Raw genomic sequence first — 25293 nt, 5'->3', positions numbered from 1 at the left:
GCGGGAACATTTAGATCTAAGAAAGCTTTGGCAAAGGTAAGGTGTGCTGAACTCTTGGGTGGAGCCTGAAGGGCTCTACACACTGGTTCCCACTGGCTCCCTGGTGAAAAACCAGCATCTGCCAACGTGGAGCTGTACGCTACTCTGAAGACTGCACCACGCAGCCTCGTTGTTCCTCCGTACCCATTTGTAATTTCATAGAATAATCAGATTCAGGGCAGGGAAAAATGACCTGTTTCAGTTAAAATATTTTTTTCTTTTCATTTTAATCAGAGCTTTAAAATCTGAAATAAAAAAATAAACCCTGTTCTTTGTTCTCTAATTCATTTCTAATAATCATTTCCCACAAAAAATAGATCAGTGGAGTAACTAGAAAGATCATGTAAGTTAATACTCAAGATATAAACATGTATTACAACTGGGTGAAACTAAGTGATACCCAATTATGATTGTCCTTAGTGGTATAATGAAATGAAGAATTTTCCTAAGCCATTTGCTAATGGACAATAAGATCAACTAAGCAGCATAGGGAGCTTTGTCCTTAGTTGAAATCTTTCTTGTAACAGACTACCCATTTTCTTGTCTTACACGTGTTTGGATAAGACCACTGTATGTCAGCAACGCCGTCTGCCTGGATACATCTTTTTTAAAAAAATTATTTGTAAATATGTTTCACTGATGCATAATACTTGTACATTTTTGTGTGGTATCATGTATTATTTCAGTATGCATATATAGCATAAATGGATCAAGACAGACAACCAGCCTTTCCGTTTTCTTATCTTTTCTCTGTGTGCGGAGCCGGCCAGCTCTTCTTGTCTAGGTCTTTAGGGTATATCACGTTGTGAACTTGAGCCATCCTACTGTGCTGTAGGACACTGGCACTGATTCCTTCTGTGTCTATCCCATACCTGTTACCCAGCCTCCCTTTATCCCTCTCCCCAGCTCCCCAGTCTCTGGTTGTCACTACACTAAGTTCACTTTGAATACCTATTTTTGATTTCCACATATGAGAAAGAACATGTGATATCTGTCTTTCTGTGTCTGTCTCCTTCACTGAGCTTAACTTGCTACTTGGATGAATACAGGCAACTAAATAGAACTGGGAGCAGATTGGTATTTGAATACCCAGAAGACAAGATCCTTGCATAGGGCTGGCTCATCTGTGACTGTGTGAAGCACAGATCTCCAGCTTTGATTTGTGAATAAGATCATTTCTACCAAAGAATATTGAACTGGCAGAGACCAACAAAAGAACCAAGATAGAAAAGGAAAGACGTACTGTGGTGACCTACCTTTAACTGTTGAGCCCAGTCACTTGGGGTTTCTCTGTCCCAGTTGAGGTCATCTGTTCCTTCCATGCACCATAATTGTAGGTGGATTTCTCCTTTCCACAAAAGCACCCTCCATAACATAGCAAATAGGTATGTGGGCACAGAGTGAGGCAGATGACAGTCTTGCATTACCGACTATACTTGGAATAAAAGGTTGCCTGAGGACTGTGGTTTAGAACACTAAGAAAGATGTGAAACTGCCAGTGGGCTTAAAGTTTTTATAGTCAGAAAATCACAATATAAAGTGGTCTATAAAAAAGCAGATATGAAACAGCACACAAGAGTATCCCTCTTTTTGTTTATGGACAGGAATCTGGGATAGGAGCAAGCCAGATAATTATGTGACATTCAAAAATTGCAAAAGGGCTGATTTTTCAGCTCCAAAATAAAATTGTGACAGCAAAATTCAGTGTCAATCTGGAATGAGAAGTAGGGTTTAAAAATAGAACCCAAAGAAATGGGAAAGTTTGAGCTCTCTGCACCATCCAGTGCTATACTGATGTGATTATTGAGTAAGTTATGTATCCTTTAAGTGTCCAAAACATACTAGAACTTTAAAAATTTATTAATATATTTCTGTTGACAGCACAACTCTGTTTTCTAAAATGTTAAGGTGAATAATATGAAATTATCTGTCTTAAGCTAAACATTTCTGGTACAATTAATAATTGTTTCCATTCTAAATGACTATGAGTTGGGTTACAACATAGTGACTAGAGGCATAGAGTATATTCCAATCCACTTTGGTCCTGCACACAAACACAAGCCATAAGACCAAGGACTGAACAGACAGAAGAGTTAAGAGAAAGCTGATAATTAGAGATGAAAAACCACAAACTCCATTATTAGATATCTGGTATTAGATACTAAAACCAGTTCCAAGATTCCAGGGAAAGTACATTCCTAGAGGAATCCGAAATATGTCAACCACTGCTCCTAATTTCTCATCATGATGAAAAGAAAAATCCACGGAATACAATCCTGGTAAGCAAATCAGGTGACAATGACATTGATCCAAGCACAGATTCTTGCAAGAGGGGACTTTTTGCTTTGTTTTGTGGCTTACCTCTGTATTCTGATAGAGAGCATGCTCTGAACTTACTTCTTTTCTTCACTCAAGCATCCTCACTAAAGCTTTTTCCAGGGAAATTCGCTGTTGCTGGTATTTTGTTGCTCTCCATCGTTATGTTTAGGTGCAGGAGAAGGATGGACATATTGTATAGCTCCAGAGAGTCAGGCCATCAGAAGTTAACATTTTTGAAAGGTTTATTTATTTATGAAAGTGGAGTTAGAGAGAGAAGAGTGAGAGAGACCTTCCATCCACTGGTTCACTCCCCAAATGGCCACAAAGACCAGAGCTGGACTGATCTGGAGCCAGTAGCTTCTTCGAGGTCTTTCACGTGGTTGCAGGGGCCCAAGCATTTGGGCTGTTTTCTGCTGCTTTCACAGGTACATTGGCAGGGAGCTGGATTGGAAGTGGAGCAGCTGGGACTGGCAGCAACAGCCAGGGCTGGTCAGTGTTATACCAGGATGCAGGACTCAATCCAGGTCTCCCACATGGGTGCCAGGGACTCAGGTACTTGGACCATCATCTGTTACTTCGCCCGGTGAATTGGCAAGCATCTGTTTGAAAGTGGAGTGTTTGGGACTTAACCTGATGCTCTGATATGGGATATCAGCCTTACAAGTGGTAGCTTCATCCACTATGCCACAATGCTGGGCCAGCCAAACTTGATTTGTAGAGATGGATTTCCAAGGTGTGACTATATTACCCCATAGTTGGATCTGATCTGACTAGCTATGAATGTAAGGTCTTGGATTTAGATGTGTGGTACAATTTTCCAGTTCAAATGGCTGCTGCACTTCTGAGTACAAACAGGTGCTTCCTTCATACAGAATAACAGTTATTTCCATGTGCGTTGTGAAACCATAGTGTCTATGAGATTGGATTGTCCATACATTGATTTATTTCCCTTGCAGTGCTGGATTGAAATCAGAATGTATAGCAAATCCATGCATGCTAAAACTAAGCGAATGAGAACTATACAAAAAGAATCCTAATAAGGACTGCAAGTAGAAAGAAAAACATGCAGTCAGGCTATCTGGAGGTATACTACAGTTGTTGGCTTTATAATGAAGATGACTTCTTCTCATTAATCAATTGTAGTCAATGTGCTGTTTTCCTTTCTCACATAATTAATGTAAAATAAAAAGTATGTGTTAACCTTATATCTTAAATTATATAAAGTGTATATTAAATGATTAGTATAAATAAAAGTAATTATAAATTATATGCTTTTTATCTAGTGAATCGTTTTAATGAAAAATTTTAGAATTCAAAATATGTGCTTCAGTTTAGCATATACCAAGTTTTGTTATTACCATTTTTGGTATATTTCTGAAAATTTAACATCCTGTATATAATTTAACATCCTGTATATATTTGTGTGTGCAGCACAGCAAGTCAAGTAAAATGATTGTAATGTTTGGAGACTTGGGGGAGCATTAGGAGCCCACTAACTCATTTAAGCTCTCTTGAGATCAGTGTTGCTGTAGTGCCTTTGGTAATCACCCTTGCACATGGAATACATGGATAAGAGCCTGCAATGCTCCTCTGACATGCTGGCACATCAGAAGTTTTGATGGTTTCATCTACAAGCATTTTTTTCAGTGTTTCTAGATCTCAGAATAGTTTTACATTTTCGGTAACCCTTAAGGATGAAAGCACAGGTAAAGTGTTTACAACAAAGCCTAGCCCTTTCATGACTTATTCATTAGGAATCATGACTGATACTCAGCCATTTGCCTTATTCAGCAGTTAAATCAGAATCCAAAACTTTCCTACAAGTCACAATTACTAAGCGTTTCTGGAAGGAAATATGCTAACGTACATTTGTCATATCTGCAGGACCCAGCACCAAGGTATGCTGAGAGCAAAGGTATGCTGTGGGGCAAAGGAGATTAATCTGGGCCTGACCACGGTCAGGATGAAGGTGTTACCAAACTGCCCTGTCCAATGTGGTTTGATTCATTTTCCCTGGGGATAGCACACAAAATCATCACCATGATCCAAAACACACACGTGACTTTGTTCATCTGGTTTTGTCCAGTCTTAAAAATAGGCACTATTGTCCAAGCTGTGCTAACTTCAGAAATGTGGATCTAAATTTGCTTTGAATATTATGTTCCACCTTTCTTTACAACCTTCATGATGCTGCTTTTTGGCTATATATACCATCTATGGGTGACCTTTTTAACGTTTCATTTCAGAATAGTTTTATAAAACAGAAACTGAAAAGTAGTTATAAAAAGAATTCTCAGAAAGCCCTCAACATACTTCCTCCATTAACATCTCATGTTAGTATATGTGTCCTGATTAGTGAAACACATCCAGCCTCCCCTGCTTCTTATCTCAATTCCTTTTATCCCCCCTAGTCTCTAATAATCAACATTCTGTGTTCAGGTTGAGTTTTCTTCTAAATTTTATATCCCAAGTGTAAGGGAGAACATGCACTGTTTGTCTTCTCTGTCTGCCATATATCACTCAACATGGTGTCCATTTTGCTGCAAATGACAAGAATTCATTCTTTTTTATAGCAATAATATTCCACTGTGTGTATGTACATTTTCATTCATCTGATGATGGACACCTTGATTAATTCCATATTTTGACCATTGTGAACAGTACTTTTTTAAGTAAAGATGGTGGAGCAGGTATCTCTTTGTTGCAATGAGTTCATGCCTTTGGGTATGTACTCAGTACTGGGAATGCTAGATCATTTGGCAGTTCTATTTCAAGATTTTAAGATATCTCTATGCTGTTTTCCACTAGTTAATATTACCATCAACAATATATAAGAGTTTCCCTTTCTCCATACTCTTATCAGAATTTGTTACTCTCTGACATTTTGCTTACAGTCATTCTGAAGGAGTGAGGTGGTATTTCATTCTGATTTTGATTTGCTTTTCCTTGATGGATTGTGGTATTGAGAATTTTTTCTCATATATGAGCTCAGCACTTATTTTTCTTCTGTTGAGACTAGTCAGTTTGGATCTTTTGTCTATTTCTTAACTGGATTTGTTATTTTCTTGCTGAGTTTTTGAGTTGCTGATATGTTCTGGATATTAATCATTTGTCTGATAAGTAACTTGCAAATATTTCCTCACATTCTATATGCTACTGTTTGTTTCCTTTTCTGTGAAGAACATCTGAGTTTGGTATAATTTCATTTTTTCTAATTTTGCTTTTGTGCTAGGGTTTTGGGTGTCTTATCCAAGAAGTCGTATTCTACGCCAATGTCTTAGAGAGTTTTCTCTATATTTTGTTCTAGTGATTTCAAAGTTTCTGTCATATTTCTTTAATCAGCCTTAATTAATGTATCTAAAATTAATTTTTGCAAATGGTGAGAGGTAGAGATCTAATTTCGTTCTTCGACATATAGGTGTTCAGGTTTGTCAACACTGTTTATTGAAAAAACTATCCTTTCTCCACTTCACATGTCAGAAATCAGTTAGCTGTAGGTAGGTGAATTAATATCTAGGTTGTGTGTTCTGTTCTATTGATCTATTGTGTTGTTTTTTATGCCAATGCATGCTGTTTTAATTACTATAGCTTGTGGTACATTTTGAGATCAGATGTTGTGATGCCTCCAACTTTTTGTTGTTGTTGAGGATTGTTTTGGGTATTCAGGGTCATTTTTTTTTCCAATATTTGTTTGAGAAGCAGAGAGACAGGCAGACAGAACTCCAATCCTCTGCTCCAATCCTCAAAATGCACACAATGTTGGGAATGGGCCAGCTCCAAAATTGAGGATGAAGCCAGCAGCCTCCCAAATAGTTGGCTGGAATAATGTTTGTCATTTTTTTTCCTTGGGTCCTTGGGTCGATTTGCAGGAAGTTTGAGCTGAAGCCCGGTATTAAACATGGTTACTGTTATATGGCATGTGTGGGCTTCCCAACACAGATCCTAACCAGTAGACTAAATGCTTTCTCCATGATGTTTTTTTCTTTGTAGCATAAGGCTGGTTAGTGGTATTTTGCACTCAGATAGGGGATGTTTCTAAGCATATTTTGGAGATAATAAAGCGTGTATGGATCTGTCAAATACAGTATCCAACAACCATTCCTTCTGAGATGTCTGGTGGTAAGTTAGATCTGTAAGTCTGTGGGTGAGATGCCAGGTCTGGTGGTAACTGGAGTCACAGGACTCAACACAGTTATGAGAAGATGATGCCATATGAACTGTTAGGGGTATGCACACAGAAGAGATCGCTGAAGAACAAAGCATGACGGCTGAGACAGGGAAGCCAGGAGACAACTTAAAGGCTGAAACGACTTAAAGCTAAAGAAAATGAAGGAACTTGTCACTTTATTCAGTCAAATTCATTTAAGAATGAGTTAGGAAAAGGTCAAACATTTGTGTATACATTGTTGAATTGGTGATAGTTAAAGAGATTTTTTCCACTAGTTTGAAAAAGGGAGACCATCAGCTGATGAGATCAGAAAGAGAATAAGGGTATCGTGTGTCTGTTAAGAACAGAAAAAGGGCTGCGCCGTGGCTCACTTGGCTAATCCTTTGCCTGCGGTGCCGGCATCCCCTTTGGGCGCCGGGTTCTAGTCCCGGTTGCTCCTCTTCCAGGCCTGCTCTCTGCTGTGGTCCGGGAAGGCAGTGGAGGGTGACCCAAGTGCTTGAACGCCTGCACACGCATGGGAGACCATGAGGAAGCACCTGGCTCCTGGCTTCGGACTGGCGCAGTGCTGGCGATAGCTGCCATTTGAGGGGTGAACAAATGGAAGGAAGACCTTTCTCTCTCTCACTGTCTATCTGTCAAAAAAAGTAAAATGAAATAAAAAAAAAAAAAAACTTCTGTACTGAGTAAAATAACAAAAACAAAATGAAAAAATAATGATGAGAACAAGATATATTGATTTATGATTGGAGTTTGGAGTTTTACCTTGGAGAGAAAGCCAAAGTATAAAGGGCCAAGGACACTTAGGATATCTCCAAAGTTTGCAACTGAATTCACCATCAATTAGAGAGACCCAACAAACAGAAAGAATGAACTGCTTTTCAAAGTGGGATTTCTCAGGGATTGAGGATAGAAGCAGAGTGGTTAAGAAGCTTTCCTCAGGCTGCCAGACATCTGGTGCGAAGATACCACAGCCTGAACAGGATCAGTCGGTGATGAACTGTAGGGTGTGGCCGCAGGAATAGTAACTGACGGAGAGTGGGGAAGTGGACTTGTGAACCACAGGTTCTTTGATTAGAGAGCTGCCTTGGGAACAAATGTATTGCCCTCTATGCTTAATATCTCAGTTTCTTATTACTTAGGTTTGTATATCTGCACTAGGAAAGGGGAGTACACATTGCTATAAATCCTAAAGTGAGCTATGGCATTATGATAGTATATTGAATGTTTCATGTGAATTAGATCATTTTTAAACAACTTGAACTCTCTATCTACATATATATATATATATATATATATGAGACAGAGAAATATCTTTAATCCCGTTAGCAGATGATGAGAAATTACAACTTCCATAATCTGTGTAATTATTTAGTTGCCCTGTTAATGATATGTACAGACAGTATCTTTAACTGGACAAACCTAAACAGAAAGATTGCTGAGTGCCCTTTATTCTTTTTAAGTTAAACCAATCCTGGTGAACTGTTCACATTTTACTTCCATGTTGATAGACACATAGTAATTGTGCATATTTATAGGGCATAGTAAATATATGTACACAACATGTAATTATCAGAAAAAGATAATTGACTTGTCTGCCATCTCAAATATTTTCTTTGCGTTGAGACATTTTCTCTCCATCAATTATTTTGAAATATACAATTAGTTTTCATCCATAATTACCCTGCTGTGAAATTGAGCACTAGAAGTAACCCCTCCAGTACAACCACAGCAATGCACATGTTAACAGTCTTCTCTCTATCCTCATTCCCCACACCCCTCCCTTGTTCCAGTAACCATTCTTCTTACTTTCTACTTTTAAAAGATCAACTTTTTGACTTCCACATAAAAGTGAGAACATATGATATTTGTATCCCTGTGCCTGACATTTCACTTAACAAATGTCTTTTTTTTAAGATTTATGAATTTATTTGAAAGAGTTACAGAGAGGAAGAAGCACAGAGAGAGAGAGATCTTTCATCTGCTGGTTAACTCCCCAAATGGCCACAAAGGCTGGAGCTGGGCCAATCCAAGGCCAGGAGCCAGGGGTTTCTTCCAGATCTCCCACATCGGTGCAGGAGCCCAAGTACTTGGGCCACATTCTGCTGCCTTCTCCAGGCCATTAATAGGGAGCTAGGCCGGCACCATGGTTCAATAGGCTAATCCTCTGCCTGCAGGCCGGCACATTGGGTTCTAGTCCCAGTCGGGGTGCCGGATTCTGTCCCGGTTGCCCCTCTTCCATGCCAGCTCTCTGCTGTGGCCTAGGAGTGCAGTGGAGGATGGCCCAAGTGCTTGGGCCTTGCACCCCATGGGAGACCAGGAGAAGCACCTGGCTCCTGCCTTCAGATCAGCGCGATACACTGGCCGCAGTGCACTGGCCGAGGCAGCCATTGGAGGGTGAACCAGTGGAAAAGAAGACCTTTCTCTCTGTTTCTCACTGTCTACTCTACCTGGAAAAAAAAAAAAAAAACACCAAAACCAAAACAAAACAAAAAACAGGGAGCTGCATAAGAAGTAGAACTGCAGGGACCTGAACCAGGCCCACATGGGACACCTGTGTTGTAGGTGGCAGGCAGCTTTACCTGCCACACCACAGTGCTAGCCCCACTGAGCATATTTTACTATGACATCCATATGGAAACAGAAAATGAATACATCTAATTACCTTCCTGAAATGTTAAGTTAAATATGTTTTTTTTTTTTTTTTTTTGACAGAGTTAGACAGTGAGGGAGAGAAAGAGAAAGGTCTTCCTTCTGTTGGTTCACTCTCCAAATGGCCGCTACAGCCAGCACGCTGAGCCGATCCAAAGCCAGGAGCCAGGTGCTTCTCCTGGTCTCCCATGTGGGTGCAGGGCCCAAGGACCTGGGCCATCCTCCACTGCCTTCCTGGGCCACAGCAGAGAGATGGACTGGAAGAGGAGCAACCAGGACAGAATCCGGCGCCCCAACTGGGACTAGAACCCGGGGTGCCAGCACCGCAGGCAGAGAATTAGCCTAGTGAGCCGCAGTTCTTTCAACCACAATCTTTGAAGTACTCAATTTCTAATTGGGTGATTTAAAGTTTTCATGGTGTTAAAATTGTTAAGTGTATTCGCTGAGCATCTTCCATATCTAAGGCGCTGCATTTTGTGCTGTGAAGGGATCAGTTGTGTAATGCTGACCGCTGCTCACTCTCCAGCCATCCGCATCCATGCAAGTGCTAATCATGCAAAGTAGTGCTTGGATGGTTACACTGTGAGTTACACAAATCAAATATTTTAAGAGAGCAAGCTTTTGGCACAGTAGTTAGGATGCTGCTTGGGATGCTCACATTGCACAGTCTCAGTTCTATTCCTGATTCCAGCTGTCTGCCGACGTGTCCCCTGGGAGGCAGCAGTCGCTGGTCAGATATGTGGCTCCTGGCCATGCTGCATTGATTCGGGTTCCTGGCATTTGAAGAATGAGCTAATGGATGGGAACTCTAGCTTTTGTGCTCACCCTACGTGTGCCCACTCTCTCTCTCTGTCTCCTTTTCAAACAAATTAGAAATAAATGTTCTTCAAGAGAGGGAGGTTTGCAAAAATCTGACAGTGGGTAATGTTTTGTCGTAAATGTTTCACCTGAGACAGACTTTACAGTGCAGTTAATGAAATCATGACTGGAAAATAAAACAAGTTCTCATTACAGATGAACCACTGGTAGCTGCATTTGAATGTAGGAGGTCTTCTTTATGGAAATGTGTATTATGAAAAAACATGGATAAAGGCGGGGCTGTGGCACAGCAGGTAACCCACTGCTTGGGAAGTCTGCGACACTTAAGGGAGGTTCTGAGATGCAGTCCCATCACTGCTACTGGTCCAGCTTCCTGCTGGTACTTCCTAGGAGGCAGCAGATGGCTCAAGCACCAAGGTCCCTGAGACAATGTGTGAAATGCAGATAGAATTCTGGGCTCCTCCTGGCTTTGGCCATCTCAGCCTCTGTTCCTGTAGGTATTTGATGAGTGAGGCCATGGAAATAAGACTTTTTCTCTCTCCCTGCTGCTCCGCCCTCTCTCCTTCCTTCCCCCCCCCCCCACATTGCTCAGCCTTAAAATAAATAAAATAAATAAATAAAATTTAAAAATAACAACAAAAAATCAGGTATGGATTTCAAAACTGTTTTGTATCAAAGTAAATTTATCTTTTTTTAATACTTTATTTCTTTGAGAGGTAGAGTTACAGACAGATGGAGGGAAAGACAGAGATAAAAGTATTCAATCTGTTGGTTTTCTCCCCAAATGGCTTCAATGATCAGTGCTGAGCTGATCCAAGGCCAGGAGCCAGGAGCTTCTTCTGGGTCTCCCATGTGGGTGCAGGGGCCCAGGCACTTGGGCCAACTTGTACTGCTTTCCCAGGCCATAGCAGAGAGCTGGATCAGAAGAGGAGCAGCTGGGACTAGAACTGGTGACAATATGGGTTGTGGGTGCCGCAGACGGAGGATTATCCTACTATGCCACAGCGCCGGCCCCAGTAAATTTACCTTGTATTTCTGTTTTCTCCCTAGGAGATTGTAGTGGCAGAAGACTAATAACATACTAACACAATTGGAACATTAATATCTGTTTTATTTTTATTTGAAGATTTATGTATTAACATGAAAGGTAGAGTTACAGAAAGGGAGAGGCAGGAACAGAGGCAGAAGCAGAGAGAGAGAGAGAGATTTTCCATCTGCTTGTTCACTCTCCAAATGGCTACAATAGCAGGGCTCACTGAAGCCAGGAGCTTTATGTGAGTCTTCCATGTGGGTACTGGGGTCCAAATACTTGGGCCATCTTCTGCTGCTTTCCCGGGTACAAGAGCAGGGAGCTGGATGGGAGTGGAGCCTCAGGGATTCTAATGGGTGCCCATGTGGGATGTCAGCACTGCTGCAGGCAGCTTAACCCACACCCCCGCAGCGCAGCCCCTAAAGTTTGCTTTAAAATTATGCTTGATAACTGAAAGGATAGGCTTGAGAATTCCTGATTTTTCCATGATGCCCAAGGGAAGCCTTAACCCATTTTAGGAACACGTTTGCTAATCATGGTTCACTTCTCATTGTTTTCACCCGCTTCCACCCAGATTCTCTTGTTTTTATCGCTTATCCTAGCAGGAGTTCACTCAGTCTCACCAGTCACCAAAATTTAATCATCTTATACCTGTAATAATATGTCTTTCTTCTTCTTTATTCAGAAAACTTATTTTAAATAATATAATCAACATTAAAATAGTGCAGGTATATTGTAAGTTTCATTTGTATGATTTGAAAGAATAGAAATGCAAACATGTGATTTGAAAATACTGTTGTATGATTAAGTTGATTTGTGTTTATTTAGGATAGTAATATTATTTTGACTTTTGAATTCATGGAAAACATATTTTTTGATTTGACAAAGGAGCCATGAACTTACAAAGGTTAAGAAGTGGTGATATATACTCTAAAATTATAGGGTATAGTTTTCACTAAGAAACAGCAAGGTTGTAATAGAGTATAATAGGGGGGAAAGGTCCTTTTGATATAGGATGAAAATTGACTCATTTCTTATCTTCTTATGTTGTATTCTTTCTGAACACAAATAGCAATCCATTTGACCAGTATTCCTACCAGAAAATAAATACTTAATTTTGAATACAATATACCAAGATAATATAGTAGAATAAAATGTCAGCAAAAATGTGAAGGAGATGAAAGGAGCAAACAAGTTGCAAAGTGAAATAAATGAGCCAATAATGCAGACCGTGGAAAAACACCCCACACATAGAAAGGGGAGCTGTGCATCCATTAATAACAGCAAGAATAAAATCATTACATCTTGCAGACTTAGCAAGACAGGTGTTGATTGGACAAGACTGAGACACTGACGGCAGCGGTAATGTTGACCAGAGTAGTCAGTCTCATACTGCACTTCGCATCACGAAAGAGAAGAACAAATTTGAAATGGTTGAGTAGCTTCCTTCACATGCATGTGATTAGGTAATGTACAATCAAAATAGATGACTGAATGTTTAAACCATAACTATGATTATATAAATATACACATGAAGAATGTAATAAGGTATGGACTTAAGGTTTGGAAACTAATATAAAAAGAGATATATATGAATTTACTACCTGCTAAGCAAGCACTGAATAACTGATTTATATTCATGAATCCACTGAATTGTTCAGCAGAACTAAAATAAATGTTATTACATTCGCAGCATTGTGGGATGGTCAAAATGATGCCATGAACAGTGAACAGGAAATTCTTATTCATTTTGCTTCAAAATGGTTTTAAAATGCACATCATTAAAATTGTAAAAACAGCAAATATGTGTGATGACATCTGCATTATTCACAAAGGAAAGTGTCAAAATTATTGCTAATATTTCTAATTTTGAAAGTAAAAGAGGCAAGAATATTTTGTCAAACTATTTCCAGTCTATATCAGATAAATATTGATAAAAATAATATATTCTGAATGATATAATGTTTTAAAATGTAAGGCATATAAATGTTTCTAATTATTGGTTAAAAATAACACTTTTAAGTATATAAAATGAACAAAAATAAGGATAAAACCCTATCGTGGTTCATGAAAGGTTTGTTTGTTTGGTCTACACTTTCCATGCTGAATTTTTTCTAATTTCAAACTTTCCAACTAACTGTAACTATGTGCAATTAGAAAAAGAAATGCCTGATTTATTTATTTTGAATAAATAACTCATCCTATAGCATCCACGTATAATAAAATCACTAACATTTATTGAGTATGTACATAGAATAGTTCATAAGCCTTATAAAATCCATTTGATTAGATACTATTACACCCATTTTAAAGATTTATTTATTTGAATGGCAGAGTCTTAGAGAAGGAGAGACAGACATGGAGATTCCCATCTGTTGCTCACTGCACAGGTGATCACGTGACTACTGCTGTGCCACCCTCACCTGTGTTCCCAGGTGCATCAGTGGGAGCTGGATCCGAAGTGAAGCAGCTGGACTTGACCAGGGTCTCCTGTGGGATACTGGCATCACGTGAGGAGGCTGAACTTCCTGTGAGGCAATGCTGGCCTGTTATTTCCATTTTTTAAAGTGGACATAGAGGCTAGAAAAGCACACTATATATAGATAATTCAGTGAGTAAGACGTGACACTGGAGCTTACAGCTTAGTTAAGGCTTTCACTTTTATCTGTTACCAGTGAATGGCAGGTTTCTTGTCTTCTCGCAAGAAAGAATTCACGCATGAGACAAAGAGTAGTAGAAAGTAAAATAGCAAGGTTTATTAGGGCAGGGACATCTGTAAGAACGGATGGGCACCTCTCCAGACAGAACCTGAGAGAGAGAGCCCAGTCGCTCAGACTGGGGGAGAGCAGGGTTACATGGTTGAGTGGAGAGAGTACACCTGGGCAGGCCAGGCGGGCGGCTCAGCAGAGAGGCAGAGCATTGAGCACGCAGTCCGGTTGGGGCTGGGGATTTTTAAGGGGATGAGTCTTGTCTTCTCACATCTCCTCCTCCTGAAACAAAAGACTTTTTGGGTGTAAATACGAAAAATTCCTATCTGAGTTTACCCCCTGAAGTTATCAGATAAGAGGAAGCCTGGCTGGCACTGCCCTGGGTCAGAGGAAGGATGAGCAGGACCCCTGGAGGATCAGGGTCCAGAGCAGGATATTGAAGTGCAGATACTGGGCTGCCCTGGAAGGTTATTGGGATGACTTTGAGATACATGTGCTGGACATAGACGTCTGGTAGCTTTGTGATCCGCAAGGAGAGAATGCCTACACTTCCGGGAATGGAGAGTCCCTATCCGCACTTCAAGGGAAGAAAAGTCCTTGTCAAGGTCCCTGCGGGTGCCTAAAGGTCAACCAGTGAGGATCAGACCTGCCTTAACCTTTAACCTCCATGTCCTGTATCTATAAAAGGAGCCCTCCCAACCTCTGACATGTGACTCCCCCAGCCCCTGCTCGGTTGGGACCCGGGAACCTCGCCTGGGAGCAGAATCCCAATAAAAGCTTGTGAATTAATTGATTTGTCTGCCGGGGAAGATTTGTTATGATCCAGACACCTTGCAACGTCTTCTTAGACCTTTGTCACACACACATAAGCTCATGTCTGACTTCCTACCTAACATACCTATCGTTGCCTGCAGAATGCTTTCATTTGCTTCCAATCTCACTTTTATGTTTGTTCATTTCTCCATTTGTGTGTAATTTCATTTATATTATTTGGATGAGGTTTCTTCTTAAAGGTGTATAGCATACAGATTCAAAGTTAAATGTTCAAATGCTCCAATATATGTCGTATTTTATCCCTTTCCACAGCTATCCAGAATATCCCTGAGAAGGGGAAGGCTTATTATCCTTAACAGCATGCTACTTTTTTTACAAAATTGTGCTTACACTTAATAAATCATTTTGAACATCCTTAGAATCAGTTAGCATAATCAAACTTTTGAAAAATCTATTTTCCTTATTTATCTGAAGAAAGAAAAGATACACAGAGACATAGTCCATCTCCTACTGTAGCTTTCAAATTTCTGTAGCAGTCAGGGCTAGGCAAGACTGAAAGCAGGAACTAGGAACTCAGTCTGGATCCTCACACGGGAGGGAGGCAGGTTCCCAACCACGTGGACCATGAGCTCCTGGTTCCTCTAGAGTCACATCATCAGGAAGCTGGGTGCAAGTGGAACTGGGACTTGTCCTAAAAGCATGGTTGAGGGCTCAGCACACTGAGACCCCCACACATGACCTGACTGCTGGCAGGCCAGGGGCCCCAGGCACATTTCCCCCACCCCTACTTCCTGTTGAAGAGCCTTGTGATTGTCAACTAGGTTAACAGCTCCTGGGTGTGGCCCAGACCCATAAAGACCACCTGGAAGGCTACTGGGCTATGTGACCTTCCAACTGACTGGAGAAGTGTGGAGGCACCAATATCTGCTTTATCCTGTAGAATTAGTGATGCCCTGAAATAGCTACTCTCTTTTGTCTGCCCTTTAAAAGCTTATGCCAGATTGTTAATAAATGGACATGTTCACAAAAACTTGTCTCTTGTGTTTTTTGTCAAAGAACACCAGCGCCCTACCATCCCAACAATGTGGACCTCCCAGAATAAGCCCACAGTGTCAACCACCATGCCAAATCCCCACCTCAATGACAGACATCTAATGTATTTCGTACGAACACTCATTTCCTAAGCAATGGCATTTGTTATTATGGTTAAGACATTGCTTCAGATGCCCACATCCTATATTGAGTGTCTGATTTGAGCCTGCCTGCACTTCCCATCCAGTTTCCTGCCCATTCTGGGAGGTAGCAGCTGGTGGCTCCTGCCACCCATGTGGCCACTCTGATTGAATTCCAAGCTCCTGGCTTTAGTTCAATGAAGTCCTGGCTATTGCAAGCAGTTGAAGAATTAGCACATGCTGAAAGATATTCATTCATTCTCTTTCTCTCTCTCTTCCTCTCTCTCTCTGCCTTTCAAATAAATGAACTGTAAAATATTAACTTTTCATCCTAACACCTGGATCACTTTCAGAATCAGTAAAGTTTTGATGTCTATTTTTTTTTTAAATCTAGCTATCTCCATAATAGTAGATTGGAATCAAACAGGATAACCTTGATAGTTGGAATGACATTAACAACATCCCTTGATTGCAGATGCTGTGACTGCTGTGTTTGGTGATTACTGACCAAGTGATTTGATGGAAAGAGGGAGATAGATACTTCCAGAGAAAGGACAAGAATTCAGCCAGCAGGTCTCCAATGTGATTGCTGCCAATAGACTAATAAAAATAGGAGATAAACAAGACAGGAACATCAAGAATGAACTCTCTTGATCCTGTCTGCCTTTGAGAGACATACTACTATTGGTTTCTATAAACAGATAACAGAAAGCTATTGAAAAGACCAGAGGAGTTTTGAGAGGCTATCCTCATCCTCAGGTTGCCAGTAATTTTCTTGCCTTAAAAATGCCTGTATGATATTTTGTTTTCCATATTAGTGACATTTTTTTAAATTAACTATGAATCTAGTAATAATATTAATTTTGCTGCCTTATTGTAGATATGGAGATTTTTAAGTTTTGTCATTTAAACCTCAAAACAATTCTGTGAAATAAATATAATACTTGCATGTAGAATAAACCCTTGAAGTTTTCTTATGTTGCATATTCTTCTATAAAATTAAGCCAAACATCTCTAATTATAGCTACCTGCTTTTTCTTTTTTTATGTAAAACTATCATATTACATTATATTCATACATTAAATAATTTCTGAAACAATGTGATGGGTCTTATTTTTGAAAACCCAGCTAAGGAAATCTCATCAGGGACAGAAAACAATTTGGAAGCCATGAGAGTAGAAAGTACCGCTGAAGGCCCAGCATCGTGGTACAGTGGTTAAAGCTACCACCTGCAACTCCTGCATTCCACAGGGGCACTGGTTGCTGTCCTGACTGCTCCACTGCCAATCCAGCTCCCTGTTGATGTGCATGGGGAGGCAGAAGAAAATGGCCCAAGTACTCCTGGGCCCCTGCTACCCATGGGAAACCCATCTGAAGCTCTTGGCTCCTAACTTCAGCCTCCCTCTGCCATGGCAATTGTAGTCACTTAGGGAATGAACCAGCAGATGAAAGATCTCTCTCTCTCTCTCTCTCTCTCTCTCTCTCTCTCTCTCTTCCCTTCCACCCCTCTATAAGTCTTCTTTTCAAATAAATAAATGAATCTTAAATAAACTACCTCTGAGGGGTGGGCATCAGTGTCCTGGTCATAAGAGTACACATAACAAGGACTTCAGAGAGCAACAGTAGGTCCACATGACAGCCAAAATCCTGTACAATATAGGAAGAGTAAGTAATCAGCCAAGATGTTACTGTTCCAGGACAGAAATCTTGCAGGCCAGTCTACTTTGAGGTCATTCAGTTTCCCTTTAGTGCCCTCACAGGCACTAAAGAATAATAAAGGCACTAAAAAATAATAAAGGTTGGGGTTATTATTTGGCTCATGGACCAAGAGCCAGAGGGCTACCATTGGTTTTGTTTTTATGGACACACTTAACAACTTCAGTATGCCCCCAAAGCAAATATTTTGGATTCTTTGTCATAAAATATGTATATACAATATATGTGTGTGTATGTGTCTCTGTGTGTGTAAAATATAATATGAAAGAATGGCTCTTCCATTTCTACCTTGAAGGGCCCTCTTGGCCAACTTTACACTGGTAATGGATCAGAAACAGTGGTGAAAATATGAATAGACAGCCTGATTAGGGATTTCTGCATTTAGAGAAATATTTTATATTTAGTCTGCCATGAATAACCATGTAACATTCTGAAAAATATTTTCTCAGCTTCAAATTTTTTATCTGAGAAGGTGGAGTCATGAAGTAGTTAAGGAGATGCCGCTCCAAAACGTGCTTCTCTGACACATTATTTTGAGTTGAAGATACTTGAAAACAGCAGGTGCAAGCAGCTGCCTCTGACCTGCCTTTCTGTTTTTCAAAGCAGGAGATGAAATGCCCATGGGAAATTTGACCTCCTGCCCCATATTAGGAGTAAAGTATCATTCTTGTCATCAAGGACAGGATGATGAGACCATGAGAAATCATCCAAATAAACCTTATTTCCCAGCTGCCTTCCACTAAGTTGGCTGTGCTTGCCTGTTCCACTTTGCCTCATCACATATCCATAATTTACTATCCTGTTCAATAAATGCATAAGTGTGATCATCTCTGTGTCTTCCGGTCTTCAGTTTTTTGTGAAGGTTCCTGTTCCATGTAAAACTTTTATTAAATAAATGTGTATGTTTTTTTCCCATTAATCTATGTCAAGCTAATTCTAAGGTCAGATATTAAAACATAAAGCTAACATTCTAGAAACAAACTTTTGCAATTGTAGGTGCTAATACACAGCTGGTGATATATAAATGACAGCTCTTAGCATTATTAGGTGGGGCTGATGCTGCGGTGTAGCGAGCAAAGCCGCCATCTGCAGTGCTGGCATCCCATGTGGGTGCTAGTTCAAGTCTCGGCTACTCCACTTCTGATCCAGCTCTCTGCTATGGCCTGGGAAAGCAGTGGAAGACGGCCCAAGTCCTTGGGCCTCTGCACCTGTGTGGGAGATCCGGAAGAATCTCCAGGCTCTTGGTTTTGGATAGGTCCAGCTCCAGCCATTTCAGCCATCTGGAGAGTGAGCTGGCAGATGAAAGACCCCTCTCTCTCTGCCTCTTCCTCTGCCTCTTTGTAACTCTTACTTTAAAATAAATTAAAAAAAGAATTATTAGGTTACGGGGTTATATCATTGGAGGTTAAGCATCTGCCTGAGATGCCAGCATCTCATGGGTTCTAGTTAGAGTTCCAAATGATCTACTTTAATATATATATATATATATATATATATACATATGCATGTGTGTGTATGTTTGTTTATTTGAAAGGCAGAGTTAAAGAGACAGAGAGGCATGGGGAGGGGGGGTCTTCCATCCACTGGTTCACTCCCCAAATGGCTGCAATGGCCAGAACTGATGCAAAGCCAGGAGCTTCTTCTAGGTCTCCCACACAGGTGCAGGGGCCCAAGGAATGGGGCCATATTATACTGCTTTCTCAAGCCATAGCAGAGAGTTGGATCAGTAGTGGAGCAGCAGGGACTCGAACCAGCATCTATATGAGATGTGGGCTCTGCAGGCGGTGGCTTTACCTGCTACACCACAGCACCGCCCCCAAGCAGATGTTCCGCTTCTAATCCAGCTCCCTGCTAATGCATGTGGGAAGACAGCAGAAGATGGTCCAAGTTCTCTGACTCCTGCACCCATCTTGATGACCTGGATGATGCTCCTGGCTTCTGGCCCAGCACTGGCCCAGCACTGGCCATTGCAGCCATTTGGGGGAGTGAAATAGCAGATGAAAAATTACCTCCCTCCCCCTCCCTCTCCGTCCCCCTCCCCTCCCTCCCTCCTCTCTCCCTCCCTACCCCTCCCTTCCCTCCCTCCCTCCTCTCTCCCTCCCTTCCCCTCCCCTCCCTCCCTCCCTCCCTCCCTCCTCTCCCCCTCCCTCTCCCTCCTCTCCCTCCCTCCCTCCTCTCTCCCTCTCCCTCCTCTCCCTCTCCCTCTCCCTCTCCCTCTCCCTCCTCTCGCTCTCCCTCTCCCTCTGCAAATCAGCCTTTCAAATAAATATATGAACTTTTAGAATTATTAGGTATCAAACTAAATAAGTAAAGAGAGCAACAGTGGAAATGCACATGCAGTAAATTAGAGAATGCCAGTTTTATATCTGCCAGATTTTTTTTTTCACTTGTGAAGAAGTAGTCTTGCCTTCTTTAAGAAGGGTAGGATATAACAGAAAAGTGTTTTAGGAATAATGTTTTCCAGGAAAAAAAGAATATCTATCAGTTAATGGTTTGTGGTTTATCTCAAAAGAATTTGACATGTGGCTGTGCCTAAGTGCAGTCAAGGATGACAATGTTGCTTCATTTCACCCAGTGTCAAATGGAGCAGTGCAACACTTTTTTTTCAAGTCATTAACCAGGCAGCTTGCAAAGGCAAAGTTACAGGAAAAGTAGGGTTTGACACACTGCTTCATAGCTTTGCTTCTTTACATTGCAAAAGACTGCTTGTCACTTTAAATAGCACATATACATCAGTGTTTTTTTTTTTTTTAAATAGGCAAGAATGTCCTTCTAAAACAATAAGCAGAGCTGTGATGAATTTTCAAGAAAGTCATCCTTTAGGAAGTATTTCCTTTTTTAAGAAAAAAATAAGTATTCATGGCACTTGTTAAAGACAGGGAGAGTTTATTCAAGGAGGGCCATGGAGGTAGGCGAAGGGACTCCCACAGCGGCACTTTGCTTTTGGGGAGAGATTGTACTCAACTTTGACTTGCACAAGGACAGGAACAGAGTGGAGTTAGAAGATGGAAAATTGTTAAGCAACAGCAGGAGCCAGGGGGATTCTTGCCAGACAATTCAACAGAATTCTTGCTGAAGGGGTCAGAGTGACAGATCCAGGACAGTCAGATGCCAAAGGTGGGAGGTTGCCATTAAACTGACTGTGGGATTCTTGTTCAGAGTGAATTCTACAAGGACAGAGAAGAGCGGCCAAGGTCAGGTCCGATTTGACAGAGGACTCAGAGGAACCTACTCTACTCTTGATGGAAAGAGGCAATCGTTGTCAACTTTTATGGCCAGCCATATGTTTGTTTGTTTGTTTGTTTGTTTGTTTCTTTCTTTCTTTCTTTCTTTCTTTCTTTCTTTCTTTTATTTATTTATTTTTTTTGAGGGAAGACTCAGGTTCAGAGATTCTAGATGGAAGCATTAGTTTAGAAATTCAAATGTTTTCCTGTTAGAAATCCACTGTTCATGTGACACAGTGAAAAGTATGTCAGGTTGCAACACAGGACACAACAGCTTCTTTGCAGGAGTTACTGAAAAGGTTGGGATTTGAAAGACATTGCTTTACTGCATGCCTTGTTAGCACTCTCTCCAACACAACTTTGCATCAACATGACTGCTGGATGTTTACGAGTTTTCTGCCATTTTTGTTTAATGGATAGGTTTTGAGGTATCTTCCAAATCATAGCAATCTGTCTCTCTCTGGAATTTGTTTTCTCTGGACAGTGCTTCTTCTCATAGCCCCTGTGGGCCTAGAAAGATCATCACCCAAAGGAAGTAATTTGCAGGTCTAGAAACCTGATGGGTGTTTCACTGGTGCAGTATGAAACTTTTTCCATCAGTCATTCCTTCCTTCCTTCCTTCCTTCCTTCCTTCCTTCCTTCCTTCCTTTCACTTTGGGTGGAAACATCTGTAACTTCATCTTACCGCTGCCCTACCATGGCATCTTGCAAGCAGAAAACTTCTAGTTTTTGCAGGTGCACAGGTGAAGACAAATTTTTTTCCCTGTGAAGAACTATCCCAGAGATTTACCTACATGTTATGATGGTAATTAAGATGGAGGGATTCAGAAAAGATTTTGGTCTTGGAGTTCTCTAGTGGATTTTGGTTTAGGGCACATTTTGGAATAGATTGAACACATTTTGACTATGGAATGGATTTGATCATTTAGGATCCAGAGTGTGGACTGTAATTAACTAATGAATGCCTCTACTAATCCCTGAACATGTGCATGTTAATTTATATGGCAAACAAACACTTTTATGTATGTAATTAAATTAAGGTTCATAAAATAAACGTATAACCCATTGTCTGTCTGGGCCCTGGGGCAATGACATGTATGCTTTTGAGAGGGAGGGAGTTTTGACATGCACAGAAGAATAGGAAGAGATAACATGATGTGGGGCAGACCAAGAAATGATGTGGCCACAAGTCAAGAAACACCAGCAGCGTCCAGAAGCTCAAGAGCGCCCAGAAGGAGCATGGCCTTGACAACAAAACTGACTTCAGCACAGATTCTTTAGTATCAAAGTTATGGCTTCTAGAACTATGAAAGGATACAGTTTTCTTGTTTTAACTACCTGATTTGTGTTAATTTGTTATAACATATAGGAAACTAAAACAGCATTGGGCTTGTCCTAACCTGTCAGTCTGCCCCTTTGTTTGAGTCAATTAGATGTCAAAGAATGTCCATCTCATCAAAATGCTTGTAATCAAACCTGCTGCTTCTAAGAATTTGACATTGGACATAGGTAACTATTTTTTTAAAAAAATGTGCACTCACCAGGCTGGTGCTGTGGCATAGTAGATAAAGTCTCCACGTGCAATGCTGGCATCCTTCATGGGTGCCAGTTTGAGTTCTGTCTGCTCTACTTCCAATCCAGCTCTCTGACAATGGCCTGGGAAAGCAGCAGAGGATAGCCCAAGTACTTAGGCCCCTGCACCCACATGGAAAACCTGGAAGAAGCTCCTGGCTCCTGGCTTCTGATCTGCCCAGCTCTAGCATTGTGGTTGTTTGGCTAGTGAACAAGTTGGTGGGAAATCTGTCTCTGTCTCTCCCTCTCTCTCTATAACTTTGCCTTTCAAATAAATAAACAGATCTTAAAAAGAATCCCTTTAACTTAACCATTTATCATATAGACATGGCAACAGAAATATGGCACTGCTTTGAATACAGGATTTGAATAAGGATTTCTCTGGTCTTTTCTTAATTAGATATTTCCATAAATAACAAAACTGTAGGAGAAAGAGAGTACTTGGTGCTATTAAGGGGGGGGGGGACCTATATACTTTTGGGCTGTTCTGTGAGAAGCTATACCTATTATATTGGTGATTCTTGACCAATAAGAGACATATACAAAGACTATTGAACCAGGAACTAAGAATTATCATTAACAGTGAGGTTGTCACACCCATTACAAGAAGTGAAACAGCAAAGATAATGTGGCAGTATCATTGTCAGATCCTGCTAATATAAGGAGTGCAAAGTACAGAAGACAATGCTAAAGGATAGTGGTAGTGATAACTATTCAGCAGATCAGCTCTGCTGTGGCTTTTCATAGAGCAGTAAAAAAGCAAAAATAAATCATTGCAATTGTGAATGGCATTGCAATAAACACGAGTGTGGATGTTTCTTCACCAGAGTGAATTCCTTTCCTTTGTATTTATGAGAACGCTGTATTGAGATAGCTAAATCAGACAGAAATTCTATTTTTAATTTTTTGAGGGGCCTCCATACTGTTTTCCATCATGGCTTTGTAATTCACATTCGTATTGACAATGTATAAGAGTTTTCCATTCTCTATCACTGACATTCATGGTTTTTGTTTTGTTTTTGGTAATAATCTTTTGAACTGGGATGAGGGGATATCTCATTGTGGTTTTGATTTCCATCTCTGATGATTAACGATATTAAGTATTTTTTCATATATCTATTGGACATTTGAATATCTTCTTTCAGAAATTCTCTCTCTGGGTCTTTAGCCTGTTTTGAAAGGGGGTTGCATTGGTTTTACTTTTGTGGTTGAGTTGTTTGGGTTTCTTATGTATTCTGGATTTTAACCTCTTGTCTAATGCATAGTTTACAAATAGTTTCTATAAACTGTCTTCACTCTGCTGATTCTTTCCTTTGCTGTGATGAAACTCGTGAGTTTGGTGCAATCCTAGTGTCCATTTGTACTTTTGGGGTTATATCTAAAATTTCCTTACCACGATCGGTGTTGTACTGCATTTTTCCTGTGTTTTGTTCTATGAGTTCAACTGTCTAGTTGGTTAATACATCTGAAGTTCATTTCTGTGTATGCTGACAGACATGGTCTATTTTCATTCTTCTTCACATGACTACCCCGTTTGTCTTACACTATTCTGTGAAAATAGTGTGCATTCCCCATTGTGCATTCCTGACATCATTGCAAAAGCTCAGTTAGCTACACATGTGCCAGTTTAGGATGAAATTGCATCATTTATGACTTAATGGGTGTAGGACATACAAGTGGAGTTCTTAGATTTTGTATTTTATTTTTAAACTAATATGTGTTATTGCCCATTATTGGCCTCTTGAAGTATGCTAACTGCAATGTATTTAAAATCCGAATTGGAATCTTACCCAGCATATATATTTCAAAACACGACTTCATGGGATTGAGATTATGGAATCTAAAATGTAGGGTGGGGGTTTGGTGTAGCTCCTAAGATGCCCTCTGGGAGACCTGCATTCCATCTCCAGGCCTGGGTTCCGCTCCCAGATCTGCTTCTGATCCGGCTTCCCACAGCCTAGGAGGCAGCAGGTAATGATTCAAGTATATGGGTTCCTGTCACCCAGGTGGGAGACCCAGATTGAGTTCCAGGCTTCTGGCATCAGCATTGCCTATACCATGCTGTTGAGGGCATTTGGGTAGTAATGCAGTGGCCAAAAGATGGATCTCTCTCTCTCTCTCTCTCTCTCTCTCTCTCTCTCTCTCTCTCCATTTATTTCTCTGCTCTTCAGGCAAATAAAAATGATGTTTAAAATTCCATAATGTAACAAATAGACATTCAACTACTTAGTAATTTTGCTAAAACATCTAAGTATATAAAATATGCAAATTGTTTTGAAATTGCACAGTGATATATTTATGTGAAAGGTGGAGGAGTCATACACACACGTATACACATACACACACATACAGAGAGAGACGGAGAGGCAGCTAGAGGGTCAGAGGTCAGTGCTTCATCTGCTGGTTCAGTTCCAAATTGCCTACAACAGTAGGGGCTGAGCCAGGTCAAAGCTGGGAACCAGGAACTCTATTTGCGTTTCCTGTGGTGAGTGGCAGGAGCCCTTGCACTTGGGGCATTCTTTGCTGCCTTCCCAGGTGAACCAGAAGGAAGCTGGTTCCGAAGCCATGCAGTAGGCACCGGAACTGGAACTCCAATCTCCAATGAGGCACGTTGGTGCTGCAAGCAGCAGATCCCTCTGCTGTGCCGCGCACCCACACCTTTATTTTGTCCTTCACGTTAAAAATCTGCTTCTCCACTGGTCCCAGGGTTACAATTTCTAAACTTTATGATATCTTTGTAATGTTTAACTATTTTGTGGTATTAGATCTCAATGACCCAATATGATATCACATGGTAATGACAATGAGATGGTCCATCACAATGATGTCGTGTGGGAATTATTAGAGTCACGCGTACTTTGGCATAGTTCTGAACTATACTGCTATCAAAACTTGTTCTTCACTTCCTCAAAGCATTGCCTTATGATATGGATATCATATTCATATATAACACAGAATCTGCTTTGGAAAAACCTGTTTAGAATCAGTTATAGTGGAAAAAATAGCAGCATGCTATTGTTTTATAATTCTTGAATATTCAAAAGACTTGATTCAACAGTTTTATTCAAATTGTACTTAATGGAACACTTGAAATGAATGAAAT

This window comes from Oryctolagus cuniculus, chromosome 13 (genome assembly GCF_964237555.1).
Source record: "Oryctolagus cuniculus chromosome 13, mOryCun1.1, whole genome shotgun sequence".
In the NCBI taxonomy this organism is placed as follows: Eukaryota; Metazoa; Chordata; class Mammalia; order Lagomorpha; family Leporidae; genus Oryctolagus; species Oryctolagus cuniculus.
Note: the sequence above shows the minus strand (reverse complement) of the source record.